General features: G+C 35.7%; 1 protein-coding gene across 1 annotated transcript in view; it reads right to left on the bottom strand.

The window, feature by feature from the left end:
- Nucleotides 1-17,312, bottom strand: part of LOC118270337 (ABC transporter G family member 20) — a 79,046-nt gene extending 61,734 nt beyond the window's left edge. Inside the window, exon 1 of the mRNA XM_050698215.1 lies at nt 17,116-17,312. The gene's annotated coding sequence lies outside the window, so the exon portion shown is untranslated. The remainder of the gene's footprint in view (nt 1-17,115) is intronic.
- Between the last annotated feature and the right edge of the window lie 859 nt (nt 17,313-18,171).

The following is an 18,171-nucleotide window of genomic DNA, read 5'->3' as shown; positions in this document are numbered from 1 at the left end:
TATAATTAAATTTCGTCGTATAAATTCGTCCACATAAGCAAACAACTAAATATTTCAATGAAGACCGAAAATTATAAGAAATTCAAACAAAAGAAAATAATGAAATAAATCAAGTATTCAATTCTGTGTGAACACCTTCATGTACCTTAAACACAGTAGAGCTGTTATGTTGTAGGTTGTCTAGAAATGTTACGGACATACATGGGACATATGGTGCTGCTGTTATAGTGCCGTATTTCTAAAGAGTATTCAAATTACCTCATAGAAAATCACACACTTTTTGGCTTACTTATTCGGCCTATTTTGCTCACTTTCCTATATTGTCAGCCAAGATGATAATAAATATGTGGTTTAAATTAAGTTATAAGAGGTTTCCCCGTGCGGTATAAGAAATGGTATTTAGTAAAATTCCATTTAAAATATATTCTATTCAACAAGACCGTTTTGTAATATCTACAAAATGGAGCAGACTGTCGACTAAGACAAAAATAGTTTGGCAAAGTTTAGCTGATAAATTGGCCAATTAAATAGTCCTTTACAAGATAAATTTTTAAAAGACTTCTAGGGTAAAGTAAAACTCAAGTTGTAATTAAAAAGTTAATGTGGAATCTACGTCAAGTAACAACATTTAATTTAATTTATAATGGAAGAACGCTTTGGCACCTCGTTGTCTTTTTTGTATTTAATTTTAATTTTAAACTCTATTTAAGTAGCTTTATGTATTATTTTAGACATGTTGTTAAGTCAATGCACCGTCACGCCTTTTATCCTCGAAGGGGTAGACAGAGGTGCACATTACGGCACGTAATGCCGCTGGATTCTCAGCTGCCCTCTCCGTATAAGTAATGAATAATACCGTATAAGTAATGAATAAATATGTACGACTTACTATAACTTAAAACAAAAATAAAGAAATGTAGATAATTTTTCTTTCTTAATTAATTATTATGTTATCGGCTTACTCACGTAGTGTTTTGACGAGTTTTGACAGTAGCAGTGCGACAATCGCCGCGTCGTGTGTCGCGTAATGCTGCTCATGAATATGAGCCTCTAGCATGGCTTGAAACTAGTCGAGTTCCTCGTCAAAACACTACGTGAGTAAGCCGATAATATAAAATAATATACATAATAATTAATTTAGTATGTCTCACGAAAGTTACAATAAAATTTTTCTTTCCTTTAGGCGTCGAATTACTCGTCCGTATCACTGTCATTGGGGAACGTTTCCAGAAGATTGGCCGCATCGCCACGTATGTTAGAGAAGTGCAAATAAAAAAGAATAATCATTTATTTAATTGAAATACATATATTACATACATTAATATACTACTATATTCTCTTGACGTCCGCACCAGAGTGTGTTCGCAGCGAGATGGGAGGATGTATGTCGTGAATGTTTAAGGTTTTGTGAAAAGATGGATGGCTGATGAATTAGTTTAAAGTAATTAAAAATAATGTATTTATTTTTTCTTTGTTGTACATTTTCAACATTTTAACTGTATAATGTATTGGCTTAAGCTGTAAAATCTATATATTAATACGTGATGCCAAAACTTTGGACCGCTTTTAGGGATTGCAATCCGGTCCGGCGGATCCGGTAATCCGGCGGATCCGGCGTGTTTTTGGACCTACCGGATCCGGCGAGTCGGCGCCGGATCCGGGGGCGGATCCGGTAAAGCAAAAAATACGCGAACGCGATCGAAAAAGAAACAGATTATGAGAAAATACTTAAAAAAGAAATGACTGCGTATGAAGTAGGAGTAAAAGGAAAACACATTTCGCTGATCTACAGTTACTTGATGGCAATTTGGCCAACCAGTGTTGAGGCAGGAAGGGCCTTTTCTGCCGCAGGTTATATTTGTAGTGCCATCAGAAGCAGACTAGGAGACAGTACAATAAACACTATTTGTTTTCTTAGATCGTTTTTTCAGGCACAAAATAATTTTCATTTGAATTTTGCATTGCAAAAAATAAATACTTCTTGTTTTGTTTCTTAGGATTATGAACTGAAGTTGTTGATTTTATAAGTACAAATTTAAAAGACTGTTTTGTTATATAACTGTGTAGATTATTAATAAGAGTTTAATAGTATTATTATTACTTAAGTACTTTCAGATACTTACATAAATGGGTACATTAATAAGTGAGAGTCAGACTGATTACTTTATTATTAAAAATAGTTTCATAATTTGATTTAGTACAAATAGTACCAAAAATTACAATTAATACCGAAAAAATAATTAAAAGTGATTTTATTTTCCATAAATACGTATTTTATTTTCTTTTATACATTATTATCAAAACTAAAAACCACTAAATACTAGGCCCTAAGTAACTTTAAAATCCGGCCGGATCCGGACGGATCCGGCCGGATTAGCATCAATCCGGTGAAATCCGGCCGGATTGAAAATGATACCGGATTGCAATCCCTAACCGCATTTTACGAAAATTGCGCGGACGTAGGAGCATAAAATTTGGTACACTTATATTTTATGTGTAGAAGACTGCAGGACGCTAATATTTTTCAAAAATAATGCTTATAAAGTACATTAAATCAATAAATAAAACATTACACACACATGCATAGTATCTGATCGTATTTGACAAAACGTCAAAATCGATAGACAATGCGATGATATTTTCACGTCTCATATGAATAGAGTTTTATAAAAGAGTTTGTTTGAGTTTGAGTTAAATAAAAATTATTCTTGAACGTATTTTAAGTGGTATTGTAAATTAAATCGTATATGGTCGAATTTCGATCACTAGGCGACCACTAGTAATGCATATTTTTCAAAATAAATAAATAAATACTTGTAGTTATACCTCAGTAGGTACAAGTAATATACAAGTAATTGATCCAGTGATCAAAGTGAGAGAAAAGAATTCAGTCACAAACCAAACAAAGGCTTGATAACACATCCATACTTAATTTATGAATAGGTAATAGAAGGAACCATATATAGAAGATATATCTTTGCATATGCGATACATATCATGTGGACAATGAATAGATATGAGTAGTGCCATCATTAATACATATAAATATATGTTATACTTTTCCTCGTGACCTGAGTACCTATTGCATATTGATTTTGCTTTCTTATAATTTTACGTCGGAACATTTGTCGAGCGACATATGTCCCCAGAGACATCGGGCAATGTCGGGCGACGTCAGACGATATCGCTGCGACATTGTGGACTGTGCGACAAGGAACAGTTTCATTTTCAGAAGTCGAACACATCCACAGCAACATAGCATAGCACATTTATTTCCATTTAATCGGTCGACGTTTGGCTGCTATCTCGCCTGGTGGTAAGTGGTGATGCAACCTATTCACTCGGGCTTTGAAGACACCCAAGTTGTACCCATCAGGAAACACAGACTCCGGCAAGGAGTTCCACTCCCTAGCAGTTCGCACAAGGAAGCTTGCTTACCACATCTGTGATAGAAAAGCACCCGAAGGACGCAGTTCAGCTACTAACACTAATTTCACTTTATCAACGAACCCCTAAAGACCTTTAAAAGATAACGTTATTAAAAAACCGTTATATAATAACTGTTTATTTATCGATTCGTTTAATTTAACACGTTATTAATAGCACAATACACAGAAATAACTATGAATAACTATTTAAAATAACGCGTCAATCCACAACAGGTTTTCCGATATGGTATTTTCCAAGAAACATCATTAAGTAAATATGAATTTTGACTGATAGGTGTCAATTAAAATTAGCATCTCATGACGTCATCATCATCAGCAGCAATGTCTAGATAAAGTAAGAAAACATTGTCATATAACTTGTCATTTGCAATCAGGGTCCTTTGACCTTTGTGTGATGGTAAAAACACCATCAATCGCAAATAGCGGTTATAGAAACCACAGAGCGCCACCGGGTACCAATGGTTGTTACAGTTTTTATAAGTGAAGAAAATCAATGTAGTATACGTGGTCCTTGACCAGAATAAGGTTGGTAAACTTTTGTATACCCTAGACGGCCATAGGTACTTTGATCAAGTTGATTTATTGAAAAATTCAGAACGGCCAATCAGAACGCCAAACGCGCTCTAAAGCAAATTCGTCCTAAGGGTACCGATTTCATCTTTCATTTCATTCATAGAATCTATACATCGTTCTTATTCGTCTTATAAGTGCTAATAGTACTAAACACAGCGACATGCGCACTATACGTGCTAATTATGTGAAGGACAATTAAAAATATACGCAACAGACATAGACAAACAATGGACGATGCCAAGTCGGTTCCCACAAAACCTTTAATTCGGTATCTGGTACAAAAACTACGATCATTACACAATTCTTTAATTATGTAGAAACAAATTGTTATATTTTTAGTTAAGGTTAAAGCCTACCTTCTAATATATGTGTATTTTGTGAGTACGAAAAAAAAATTGTGTTTATTTTCTTTTTTTAGAAGATAACATAATGTATTCTCCTGTATCGTGGGTACGTTTACAAACATTCACATACACATTCACCCAGACCCGAAACAACAATTTGTGAATCACTCAAAGAGTTGCTCCGTGCGGTAATCGAATCCGTAACACGTTACGTGGCAGCTACTTGCCCAGCCACCTCGTCAACCATGCAGTTAATATAAAACCTTTGCCAATTTATTTATTAGTAAAACATACATATTTTACAGCTTAAGGTAATAAATACATTATACAGTTAAAGTGATATTAAATTATTTAAAACTAATTCATCAGCCATTCATCTTCTCACAAAATCTTATATTAGACTAGCTGAAATTAGCATAAAAATGGTGGCAATAAATATACAATACATAATGTCAACATATACATCTCGAATAACAAATTGTAACGATCATTTGGCCTTCATTAGCAACTGTTTCAACACTTTCCTCGTCCTTTGATCAACATCAAGACCAAAGGGCCCAATGCCAAGCTAATAAGACCGTTGACAATCAAGGAAATTACCAGTAATTATAGCATCGCTTTGAAGGCACCACTCTAAAGAGTTGATCTGATTCGTGATTGCGATCTGACTTGTTGTTGTGATTTGCGATTCCAGTGATTTTGTGATTGGCTGTTTTAGGGATGGTGGACTTTGGTGTTGTCAAAAGGCTGTGTTTTTGGATTGGGTGAAAAGTGTCAGGATGATTTTCCAAAAGAGATGTGCTATGTAGCTATGCTGCAAGAATGTTATAGCTAAACTGTGAAACTATGTAACTGTTTCCACTGATACTAAGCTATGTAGCGGTGCGAGTAAGATGTGCTACCCCAAAGTAGCTTTGTGAGGAGCAGTTTTCAGCTTTGTTTGCAGCTCGAGTATGCGATGTATCGATAGTAGGGAAACCATCTATAGCACACATTCATAGCACGCATCTTTCCATATAAAAAACATATCACCACAAATTAAAACAAGCACTTGCATAAATTAAGGCTTTTTATAAACACTTAAATAAAAAGTACGCGACATTTTACACGCAGATTAATGTCAAAACGTCTTAATTAATGAACTAATAAAACATTCAGATATGTACACCTACATCACTAGTATAAAATTAATATTTACACTATGTCTGCAAAAACTCTTGACGTAGGTAATAAAATATAAAAAAAAAAACATTACTTGTGTTCATAAATTACTAACCAAGTTTATTGACGCGATCAATTAAAAACTAACCAACGTATCTCAAACATATCATAAAAGAATATTAACTGTTACTGTGATATGAAACACGAGGTTGCAGAGATCAATACTCAGTTGCGTAAAGTATTATTGGACTTTTTCCGAGTTATACATACTTTCTAAGATCATTTAAACACCACTGAAAAACGGTGAAGGAAAACATCGTGACGAAACCTTGGGCTTATAATTTCTGATTATAAGTTTGTAATCGCCAACCCGCATTGAGCAAGCGTGGTGATTAATGCTCAAACCTTCTCCGTGTGAGAAGAGGCCTCTGGTCAGCAGTGGCCACTTAATAGGCTGTTGATGTGATGTGATGTTGCTCATGGACAATTGGACACTTACAACACCAGACGTAGGTACTACAAGAATTTTAACGGACTTTTTTATTTTATAATTATAAAAATATTATACGTAAACCTTCTCATAAAATCTCCTGACCAACAGGTCATAATAACTATAATATAGACAGGTTTACGATACGTTGATTCACAAAAAAACCTAGGTTTTCAACCTTGACCAAAGTTACTCATCTATAATAATTTATGATATCCGCACACATCAAGTTAGATTGCATACTGTTTAAAAAAAATGCTATTAGCCTGTAAACAAGAAATAAATAAAGAAGGCTACATTAAGATCGTAAGGAAATAGTTTTTATGATATAAGCTGGTAAACGAGCATACCTGCATACGCAGCATACGAGGATCACCTGATAGTAAGCAATCGCCTCCGCCTATGGACACGCGAAACACCAGAGACGTTTCAATTGCGTTGCCGGCCTTTCGGGTTAGGAATTTAAGGGTTGTTGGGGACTCGGTGATAAGAAAGATTGGGGATGGAGGGTTTGGGCCCCCAGTAATCTCGCTCACACAACGCATGCGTTGTTTCACGTCGGTTTTCTGTGAGGCCGTGGTATCACTCCAGTCAAACCGGCCCATTCGTGCCGAAGCATGACTCTCACACACTTATACTTTTTTGTTTATGGATCAGTAGTTCCAAAGAATAGCAAACTCTTCAGCTTTATACATGCAGAGTGTCCCGTAAGTCGACTTCCAAATGTAAACCTTGTCGATCATCTGATACCATTTGGACGTCAACATACAAGACACCCTGTATAATAGAGAAAAAGATAATACCAAAACATCTTACTACAGTTACCTCTGAGTTTGTTTCGGCATTTCTTCTCAGAGCAGTCAGTCGGATAGGAAATGCCGGCCTAATCTAGCTTTTTCAAAGATTGACGTGTAAAAGTTTTATTTTGTAACCTACTTGCAGAAATAAATATCATTTGTCATCATTATGCCCAGAACCTTAGAAAATATCAATGATCACAGCAATAACTTCTTTCCTTGTACGAGTACCATTTTGCAAGACTTTAACAATCGGCATTGTTCTAATCTGTCCGTGCAATTGTAATCAATGATGTTATAAATTAAAATGGTGTTGTAATATTTAGTTGTACTTGATATTGATCTTTCTTGAGACTGGAGATAACGTCTAGATGCTAGATGAGATCTCACCTGTCATTCTGTTAAAACTTAGCAAAAATGCATTGTATATAAACTTTTAGCTTTAATTATAAAATCTTAGTAGGTACCTATGTCTGTTTTTTTAAAGAACCGGTGAACTATAGTATTTTGTCCTGTGTCGTGGGTGCGTTTAGAAACATACAAGTTAACACACACTGGACATCCAGACCCGAAACAACAAATACGGGAATGGAACCTGCGATAGGTTGCATGGAAGTCAAAGTAATGTACTCGTATCAAAAACAGTTTTAAATAAATAAATTGAAGCATTGGTCTCATAAAGGCAGAAACTACAGTAAAGTAACCGAAACGAGAGCGCGTTCGGCGTTCTGATCGGCTGATGTATGAACCAACCAATCAGATCGCCGAACGCGGTTTCGTTTCGATTACTTTAAACGTAAAGCAAACTCGTACTGAAGATACTGAGAGCCACCTAGTATGACCTTTAGCTTAGCTTACAAACACTAAGGAGCTAACTCCATACAATAGTCTTTATATTAACAAATCTGAAATATCAATGTGTAATATTTGGGTACATTTGAAAGGTGTTAATTTTGCAACCGTTTGCTTCGAAGATAATATCTTATTGGATATCCGAGTGAAGTTATGTTGCAATGTAGTCTCGCGGTCACTCATTATTTGTGTATATTTTATAAAATTAATTAAGCTTATTGTTATATGGTTATTGTATGTGTCGGTAGCTAGAAGTACCTCCGATCCAGAGCTGCGGACTGCCTAACAGGTTTACAGGATTAGTAACAGGGTAGTTTTTAGTCAGTAAGAGTCTGACACTCCCTTTCGCCTCATTTAAGTCCCCCTCAAAAAAAGCTCTCAAAAATGAATATATTATTTTTTCTTAAAGATTAAAAAATGCATTGTGGTAGTTTGGTCAGATATACTAACAAATTACTGTATACCAGCTTAAGTCCCTTGAAAGAAATCTGTCAATAAATGATTGGTTATATGTATGTAGTAAAAAACTTAATCTTAGGTACCTTCATTTCCGGAGCTGTGGACAACCTAAGAAGTCACCGTGGCTCCGGCTCAAAACAGAAGAAGCAACGGGGTGATTTTTTACCGGTAAGAGTCTGACACCACCTCTCGCCTCACCTCAAAGTGAGAAGAAAACATTGAATAATTTTCCCCCCTCAAAAAAAAGTTACCTACATTTAAAACTCGATCACAAAAACCTTGAAATCAAAATATAGAATCAAACTACTAAGACAGGATGCCAATAATTATATAAAACCTGTTCTGGTACTGGAGTCCCTAGTCGGTATGCTATAAGACCTTTGAGTTTCTTAAACTGGTTCCAGATTAATAATAACTGCGAATATTATGTAGTTCATGTTCTTGTGTGTTTTTTTATGAAATAATCCTGTAAACGATGGGTCATCTGATGGTAAGCAATCGCCGTTCGCCGCCCATGGACACTCGAAACACCAGAGGCGTTACAAGTGCGTTGCCGGTTTTTGGGGAGTTAGGAATTAAAGGTTTATTCGGGAATTTAACGTATTTTGAGTGTCGTCAACCTCACGGGATCACAGGATCCCAAGTCTTTTGGAGAGTATAAAGGACTAAACAATAACCAGATTACTACACAATGACCCATCAAGCAACTCAAAATAGCATTTATTAAAATCTTAGTCATCATTTTCTTGAATTGGTGTTACATTGTTCTCATGTAATTGAAGCAATCGAAACATTGTAACCAATAATTCTATTGTGAACCTGATTGAAAAAGAGTAAGCTATGGAGTTTCTTGCTCGTTCTTCACCATAGGAATCTACACTTTGGAACAAGCAAATAGCTTCACTAGAGGACTGACCGACACACAGACATTTTTAATATTATTATATTTTAACGTTCAAAAGTTCCTTCCTTCTCCGATAGAATATACTTCAGAATTTTATTCAGTATAACTTTTTTTTTTACTTACTTGATTTTATTAAAGACTTCACGTTTGCAAAAAAATATACCAGTTTACCTCAAAAAGATGCAGTGACCGTCAAAAATAACCGAAATTAAGGAAAACATTAATAAAACTGCCCAATTAATAACACTAAAAGATAGCAATCTAAACATCCTACTATGAACACAGCTACTCATCAAAAAATACACATCCAGTTTATCATGACCTCCCTTTGTACGACCTTTCCATACACTCAAAGATCAGTTTATACTGGCTTTCATAACTTGATGTGTACATATAATTTACACAATCGTACTAGCAGATCTGCTTATGCCAAAAGAAAGAGAGCGTGAATCAGTAGTTGATCATGGTCGTATGTATGTGTGTGTGGAAATTGTGACGTCACTAAGGTAATGCTACAGAGTAAACAGTAATTTTATGGAAGGCCAATGCTGTGCTAAGTAATGTATGGGTTTTACTGCGAATCTATGGAATTAGTAGTTAGCGATGACATGATATTATTAGGCTTAAATTCTTGAGTTTTCCAATGGATTTTCCTGCTAATAGGATAGATGACTAATTTGTATTTTAATATCCGTCTTGTAGATTATTTTAAAATATTAGACACGGGTTTTTTTATTTTCTTAAGGAAACAAATGCTTTCGAAGATTTAATATCTAGATTTGAAATATCGGGGTGAAGTCACTTCTAGGTACATTTTATACCTACAACTAACGTATTTGCCCCACTCCTAAACTTTGAGTCGTATATGACACAATAATAATATTTTTTCATTTCCTAACTGACAGACTAAATAGATTTTAAATTTTCATACCCCATCGTCATCCCTATTCCGAGCTTAAAACGTCATGCATTTTAGTTGTTCAGAACTACTATTACTATTAGTCAGCCGTTGGTCATGCGCCTGACCTCTTTACGATCTTGTCTGCCGTCCCATCTAGTTTAGAGAACTTAGTACGAGATTTTTACCCTTGCCCCTTGCCTCATCTAGTTATTTAAGAGATTGACGTGTAAAAGAGTTACATTGTAACCTATTTGCAAAATAAATATCATTTATCATTTAATTAGCGAAATCCAAACATTTTCTCGTCTGCGCTGTGATTGGCCGACGATAATGAACCAACCAATCACAGCGCCGAACGCGCTCTCGTATCAAATGTCATTTTAGTTTTAAATCATCCCGTCTAATCGAATGTATTAAGGACGTTGGCCTATAATGCATACTGTCCTTAAGGCTTTTTTTAATTTATTTTTTCCTTAAAAAAAAAATGGTCGAGCCTTACAAGGCTATGCTAGTTTAAATATTTTTCTTAAAACGATCTCCAAGTTCGTCTTTGACGTAAAGTCAGGTAAATAACAATGACTACGTCTACAGTCATCTTTCTCAACACTACAGTCCAAAGTTCAAATCTGATCCGGTTTGCAATATTGACAAATGTTGGTAAGTAAGTAGTATAATATTTATGATCGCAACTGATGACTGGATAATTCTTAGAAAAAAAAGAGCCGACTCTCATTGTCACGGTGATGAAGCAAAAGAATTTTGAAATAATACGTTAATGGTACATATGTTTCACAGTATGAACAGAATTTCATAATATGTATCATATTTTGTGGTTGCTTGAGGTTCGTGAATGAGGTTTTGGGTTCGATTTTTGGGTCAGGCAAAATCATTCTTAGGATTTTTGTTTCCGGAGCTGCGGATTAGCTAGCGAGTTTATCGCCGGGGCTCCGGCTCGAAAAGCAGGAATAGGAACGGGGTGATTTTTTAGTCAGTAAAAGTCCAATACTTCCTGTCGCCTCGCCCAAGGCGGGAGAAGTCATTGGATGATTTTATCCCTCAAAAAAAGGTTTTTTTTTGTTTTTGGTGCTTACAAAACATTTCAATTATAGCTTATTCTAAAATGTCGCCAATTTAAGCCGCGGTCCCATTTGTCTGTTGCGCTGCGTTGCACGTCGTCGCAGCGTCATTTTCCATATATTTTTATGACATATGACAAGTGGAGTCGGGGCCTCATGTCTTATTACATTAGACTCATAGTTGATACAACAGCGTTGCAACGTTGTTTTGCATATATTTTTAAGACATAAATGATGCAGCGCAACGAACAAATGGGAAGACTCATTTCTTATTACATAAGACTCATACTCAGAAGTTGGTACAACACTCATTTTTACCAGAAATAAATAGTGTTTCATTGTATTTATACACGTTTCTGTCTACCCTTTTAGCTAAATGGCGTGACGTTTTATTAAGTTTACCCACTTCAAAGTGCAACTCAATTAAAAATATGATGCAAAGCCGTTTCACATCAAATGAATAAAACAAAGACTCTGTTTGTCTAATATGCATTTGATATGCGTTAAGATTACAAAATATTATAAACGTGAGAAGTCACATTTAAGTGTTAGTGAATCATTTCGTTTACACGGCTACATATCATGCTATGCAATACCAGATTAAACTGTACCCTTTTTTTGAGAGGGGAAAATCATCCAATGACTTCTCCCGCCTTGGGCGAGACTCTTACTGACTAAAAACCACCCCGTTCCTACTCTTACTTTGAGCCGGAGCCGTGATAACCTTTTATGGTACCCTTAGTACGATTTTCCTATAACGTTGAACGAAAACGAAACGAGAACACGCTCGGCGTTGAGAGTTGCCCCGTGCGGGAATTGAACCCGCTACCCGTTATGCGGCAGCCAGTTGCCCAGCCACCGCACCAACCGTGCAGTCAGATGATAATAAAGTGGTTAATTTTAAATCGGTATGGTATATTTATTTGCCGATTTTAGTTTTAATACCCATTGGATAATATCGAAAAGACTACGATAAAAAATCAAAATGAAAACGGGTTTAGAAACAAAACATCTATTTTTGAATTTTAAAAGACCATTCCAAAAATCGAAATTCAAATTAGAATATTAAAAAAAAATATTTAAAGGTCGTCTATCTTTCACGGAACTAAGAACACGTTTCGAATTTATTATCACATTGAACGCCGTGGTGGTCACCGGTGACCGACGTTAGCGGAGGATTTGCCTTCAACAGTTTTCTATTGGCAGTCAAAGACTCAAAGAGCACTTTAAACATACACACATTTTCAAAGACTGCTTCGTTGATCGAGAAGTAGCAATTGCAACAGCCGGGCATGGGGTATTAGGTTCGATTCCCGTGTCGGGCAAAGTATTACTGGGCTTTTTTCGGTTTTTCGAAAATTTTTCAATAGTAGCACGGCGTCTGGAATTGTGTCCAGCATATGGCAATAGGCTCACTCCCTATTACATGGGACTTATAAAACAATTGGTGAAAAGTGGAAAGGTACATTGTACAGTGGTATTACATGCCGTAATGTGCACCTCTGTCTACCTTTCGAGGATAAAAGACGTGACGTTGTTATATAGGTACATACATATTTTCTAAGAATTTACTAATTAATGATTTTTCCTAATATGACCTAAGCTCACGGCTAAATACGAAAAAATATGTATACGTCGAAGTATTTTTTTTCTCTCCTTGATAGCAACCGAGTCTCTAAATACAGCTTCGAAGTATTATCGTGAGATATGCCTATGACAATTTGAGTGACATGATCTTGAACTATACTGACACAACTAATGACGAGACATAGTCGGAAACTGGTAATATGACAAAAATCTGACTACACAGTTGGTACGATAGCTAGACACCGGCTGCCTTGCATCTTCGTAGCATAGACCATTGGGTAGTCCGCAGCTCCGGATTATGTTATTCTGTTACACCTTTAACGACTTATCTCATTAACCTAAATCAATATGAGTTAAGTGCTTAAGTAAATAAGGAAATCTAGAAATAACTACATTATCTAGCAACACTTCATAAATCATGCCTTTTATTTCCTGTATGTTTCAGCGGAGATGAAACTACGGGTACTTTTCCACAAGAGATGTGCTATGTAGCTATGCTATGAAGATGTAATAGCTAAGCTGTGAAACTATGTGACGGATTCCACTGATACAAAGCTATGTAGCTGTACGAGGAAGATGGGTAGCTCGAGTATGCGATGTATCTATAGTAGGCAAGCCATCCATAGCTTGCACCTATAGCACGCATCTTTCCATATAAAAAACATAGCTGCATATTTCCACCAGTACAAAGCTTACCTTTAATATATAAAAACGTCAGTCGCATTTCTATTCTACTCACAAAATCCCAATATATCCAGGTATGGTGCACATCCTGGTCGCATAGATATTTAAAAAAAAACGGTGTTAAATAAACTATTGGAAACAATTAACAATAATATGTTGCATCATTAAAGGTTATAGTTTATAACCTTATAACACAGCTACCTACGTAAGTAGAAAATGATAGGTAATTAAGTAGCAACAAAAACTGATTTTTTATATACAATTTTCAAGTTTTTGTATAATTTTTGTAATGTAAGTAGCTAATAATACTTTGTCCTCTGTAATTGCTATGACAGACATCATTAACATAAATATACAATTTTCAGAAACAACAAAAACTAAACAATAAGAAACTGATACTTTAGTTCCCATTAGACGGCGCCACTGTTGACTTTGGGGCTGTCATCTGCACACTATTGAGCGAGACCGGGGTGATACAACGGCCTCACAGAAAATCGACGTGAAACAACGCTTGCGTTGTGCTTCTTTGTGTGATTACGGTTACTGGAAGCCCAATTACCCCCCTTCCTAATCTTCCCAATCTCCGATTCTCCAACAACCCTAAAATTCCTAACCCCAAAAGGCCGGCAAAGCACTTGTAAAGCCTCTGGTGTCGGATGTCCATGGGCGGCGGCGATTGCTTACCAACAGGTGATCCGTCTGCTCGTTTACCGGCTTATACTATTAAAAGAGGAACCTTAGAGTTTAGCTGATTATGATAAGGCTATAAACATCTCCGAGTATGGCAGTTAGAAATTAATATAGGTACACATGTCTTCAGCAACGTAGACATGCATAATTATGCATATCTATTGTATTATCTAGCTTATGTTCTCAGCATTCAAATGTGCTTCCTATTTAAGAATGTTATTAAAACAATGGCTCATAATATTATGATACATTTGATATACTTATGTTTCAAAGTTTAATATTTTAATCTATTAATTGAATGATTCGTTTTGGTTTAGTTAAGTATCTGTTTAGTTTAGGAGACAATTTAAGGCGGAAATGTTAAAGAGGAGAGTCTTATGTCCAGTAGTTGACGGATACTAGCTGATAGTAAGAAGACTGGGAATTCCTAAATTGAAAAATGCTAGTTCATCTGCTTAAGCAAAATCGAATTGATTAATATCGAAACTGTGTACCAATATTACACCAGAATAAAACAAATCATGTTAAGTGAGGGAGATTCAGCAAGAATGTGCCGGCTCGACCGGAATGATACCACGGCCACACAGAAAACCGGCGTGAAACAACGCTTGCGTATTTCGTTGTGTGATTGAGGTTACCGCATGCACAATTACTATCCTCCCCAATCCCCGATTCCCCAACAACCCTTAAATTCCTAACCCTCTAAACGCCGGCAAAGCACTTGTAACGCCTCTGGTGTATAGAGTGTCCATAGGCAGCAGCGATTGCATACCATCACCGTCTGCTAGTTTACCGGCTTATACCATAAAAAAATATATAGCACTTCAGGAAATTACATATATTTGATATTTTAGATCTGATCTTATGTAATGTACGATCATCATCGCAATGATGATAAATCATCAGAATGAAATACAAACTCCAAGTATTGCACTACATAGTGTCATCATAATAAAATCGCGAAAATAATTACTTACTGCATCTCAATCTTTGCTACATCTGACACAAATGACACGATGTGTCAATCGTCTGGGGCGCTTGCGCATCTTTTAAATCACTTGGCGTTATGTAAATGCGCTTGGATCTTATTGGGTTTGATAAAAGTTTTTTTATTTTTAAATGATATTCTAAATTCATTTTTACCGGATTTCAAGAAAGACTTTCAATCCTACTACACTTAGGTACTCGTACTCGTCTGCCTCGTTCGATTCGATTCCCGGGTCCGGCAAAGTAGCACTGAGCTTTTTTCGGTTCTTCAAAATTTCTAGTAGTAGCACAAAGTCTGGAACTGTGCCCAGTATATGGCAATAGGCTCATCTCCTATTACATGGGACTTATAACACAAATGGTGAAAAGTGGGTGTACATTGTATAGCGGCATTACGTGCCGTAATGTACACCTCTGCCTACCCATACTCGTGTATGTAGTAGAGGTTTCAATATTCGTCTACCGAAACCTTCTAAAACAAAGCGTGAAGGTACTACTTAACCTAGATTGTTCTAAAAGCGTGATAGGTCTTGAATGCAATGCATTTCGACACTGCATGAGTCATGACTGAACTATTATAGGAATCTTAAACGTAGGTAGGCAGGTATATCTTAATCGGAGCTGCGAGCTACCTAGCAAGATTACCGGCTCCGGCTCGAAAAACAGGAGTAGGAACGGGGTGGTTTTCGCCCAAAGCGAGAGAAGTCGTAGGATGATTTTCCCCCTTAAAAGATAGGTATATCTTAATACCAAGTTGAACTTTGATACAAGGCTGTTGTTGTTGTCTTTGCTTCGGGCTTAGTGCCCGTTTACACTAATAAGTCCTAAATTTTAGGGAACCCCTAAGCCCTAAGCTAGTACTTATAGGTAACGTTTTGATGACATAATAGTTTTTACCAACTTATAGGTTAGTTTAAGTGATTTTGGCCATAAGTGTAACTTAGTTCTTAGGGTGTTGCTTAGGACGTAAGAGGTGAAGTCTTGTTTTAGCATACTTTTAAAAGAAGATCCTCTGTTTGACCTGTATGTATGTTTGTATGCATGCTTGTGAGCAATTATCTCATGATTAGCCGAACTGATTTTGATGCGGTTTTCTGAAAAGTGTTTGTTACACTTAGGAGCAAGTTTTAGTATATTAACCGACTTCAAAAAGAGGAGGTTTAAGTGGTTTTTTAAACGTTATTTACTGTCTTTTTTTATTTCCCACTAGTGGTCTAATGACTACCGCTTACGGTACCACTGCCTAAATAGTTCTAATGAAAAACTTTAAAATATCTATCAACAAAATCATGAACAGAACTTTATTTTATTTTAACGCCATCATTAGTAAAAGATTTTATATACTTAGACATTATAATCCTTTGCACAACCTTCAGCTACTTAATTATCATGAACAACTATTTAAATTATAACTGCTAATATTTACATATTTTTTACCTTGGCCATTGAGCTTAAGTTATTTGTTATACCTATAACATTACACCTATATTGTCGTAAGGATAAGCAGGATCTTATATAGGTAATTGGGGTTATGATTACTATACGGTGTTCTATTTTAACATACAAAGGATATATAAAGTTAGTTTTCCGTTAACCTTACCCACGCCATAGATCAAATCCGTATTAGTGAGATAATTACATATTAATTTATGTCATAATACACGGACGACAAAACGAATCGCTTCAGTCGCAATAACACAAAGGTCACACGTTCGATTCTCGGCACGCTAATGCAATAATTGTTGATTGTCTTTCGAAAAACGTAACGATTCAATGATCATTTGAAGATGGTTAAAGATCATCAATGTTTTTCTAGAGGAAATATTATTAAAAATATTATGAGTAAAATAGTCATTGGATATTGTGTAAAAAATGGCGTAAAATTCAATGTAATATCGTAATAATTGTAGAAACGATTATCATTAAGACATCTGCGGTAAAACACGGTAATTTGTCCAAATGACTGATGATTATTTAATAATTGACTATGATACGTACCTATATCAGAAATAGTACCTACCTATTACCCATGTTTAAAAAAACTTGATAGACAAGATATTGATGGAATCGCACCATTGATTATCATAATAGTGTACATTAAAAAATATATTTCTTATATCCTAATAAACTACTTCAATATGAAAAAATAAACAAAACTCACATAAAAATCCCAAACTCCGTGCACACAAAGAACAAATAAAAAAAAAACAGAAATCCAAATGATTGCACAGCACAACACTATCCACAAAAAAACCTCTTGAATTTATTTATTTTAATTCAATAAATAAAATCCGCGATTAATCCAACTAAGCTCGCACGTCCGTTCTCTTCGGACGTTGGCGTAACACTGAACTTGAAATTCGAACCGTCCACTCCTGCGCAACTTTGCGTCTTGATTACCTTCGATGAGCTGCTTATAGAAAATCACTTTTAGGCCTCCGTAATAGAGTTTATAATCGTTTTGAACAGAAAATATTCTAGTTTGAAATTTATAATAATTTTAAGGATTTTCCACTCGGTTTCTTCTCCTTGATGTTGTCAGATGTTCTTTGTTTTAGATTTTTACGTTTTTAATTAATTTTACGCAGAAATAAGATCATTTATGTACATTTTTCTTATAAATTACTTCGTTAGTCACGCACATAGCACGAAGCTATCACATTATCCAGTGTTCGGTAAAATACATTTTTTACATACCGCTGCAACTCCTGTAAGCCAGGATCTACAGTAGATACAAACATGAAAACACCGGAACATTGAAGTCCGCCGCGTTGCAGGGACATGGATGATTATCTTGGATCCCGCAACGAAATAAATCAGAAGACATTATTAGAGGAGAAGAAAAAGAAAACGATAGCGGTAAAAGACTTATTATAATGTTTTTCAATGATACAGAATACATATCAGGCGCTAAAACGGATGAAGAAAATAGACTCATAACATACATATTTTAATCCCTAAAGGTCAGGACAGGGGTGCACATAAACAATGTAACAACTCACTATTTTACCAAAGTCAAATTCAAAATCAAATTAGACCAGGAAGGCACTTTTGAACGTCAAAACAAAAAAAGTTAAGTGAAGCTATTTGCTCATTCCAAGTTCCTATGGAGAAGAACGAACAAAAAATCCATAGGTTAGTCTTTTTCAACCATAGTAGCCTATTACGGGACATGCCTAGGAAGACGTACGTCTGAAATGAGTAAAAAAAAAAGAAA

The sequence above is a fragment of the Spodoptera frugiperda genome, chromosome 13, assembly GCF_023101765.2.
Source record: "Spodoptera frugiperda isolate SF20-4 chromosome 13, AGI-APGP_CSIRO_Sfru_2.0, whole genome shotgun sequence".
NCBI lineage: Eukaryota > Metazoa > Arthropoda > Insecta > Lepidoptera > Noctuidae > Spodoptera > Spodoptera frugiperda.
This window is presented reverse-complemented; position numbering and strand designations above follow the sequence as displayed.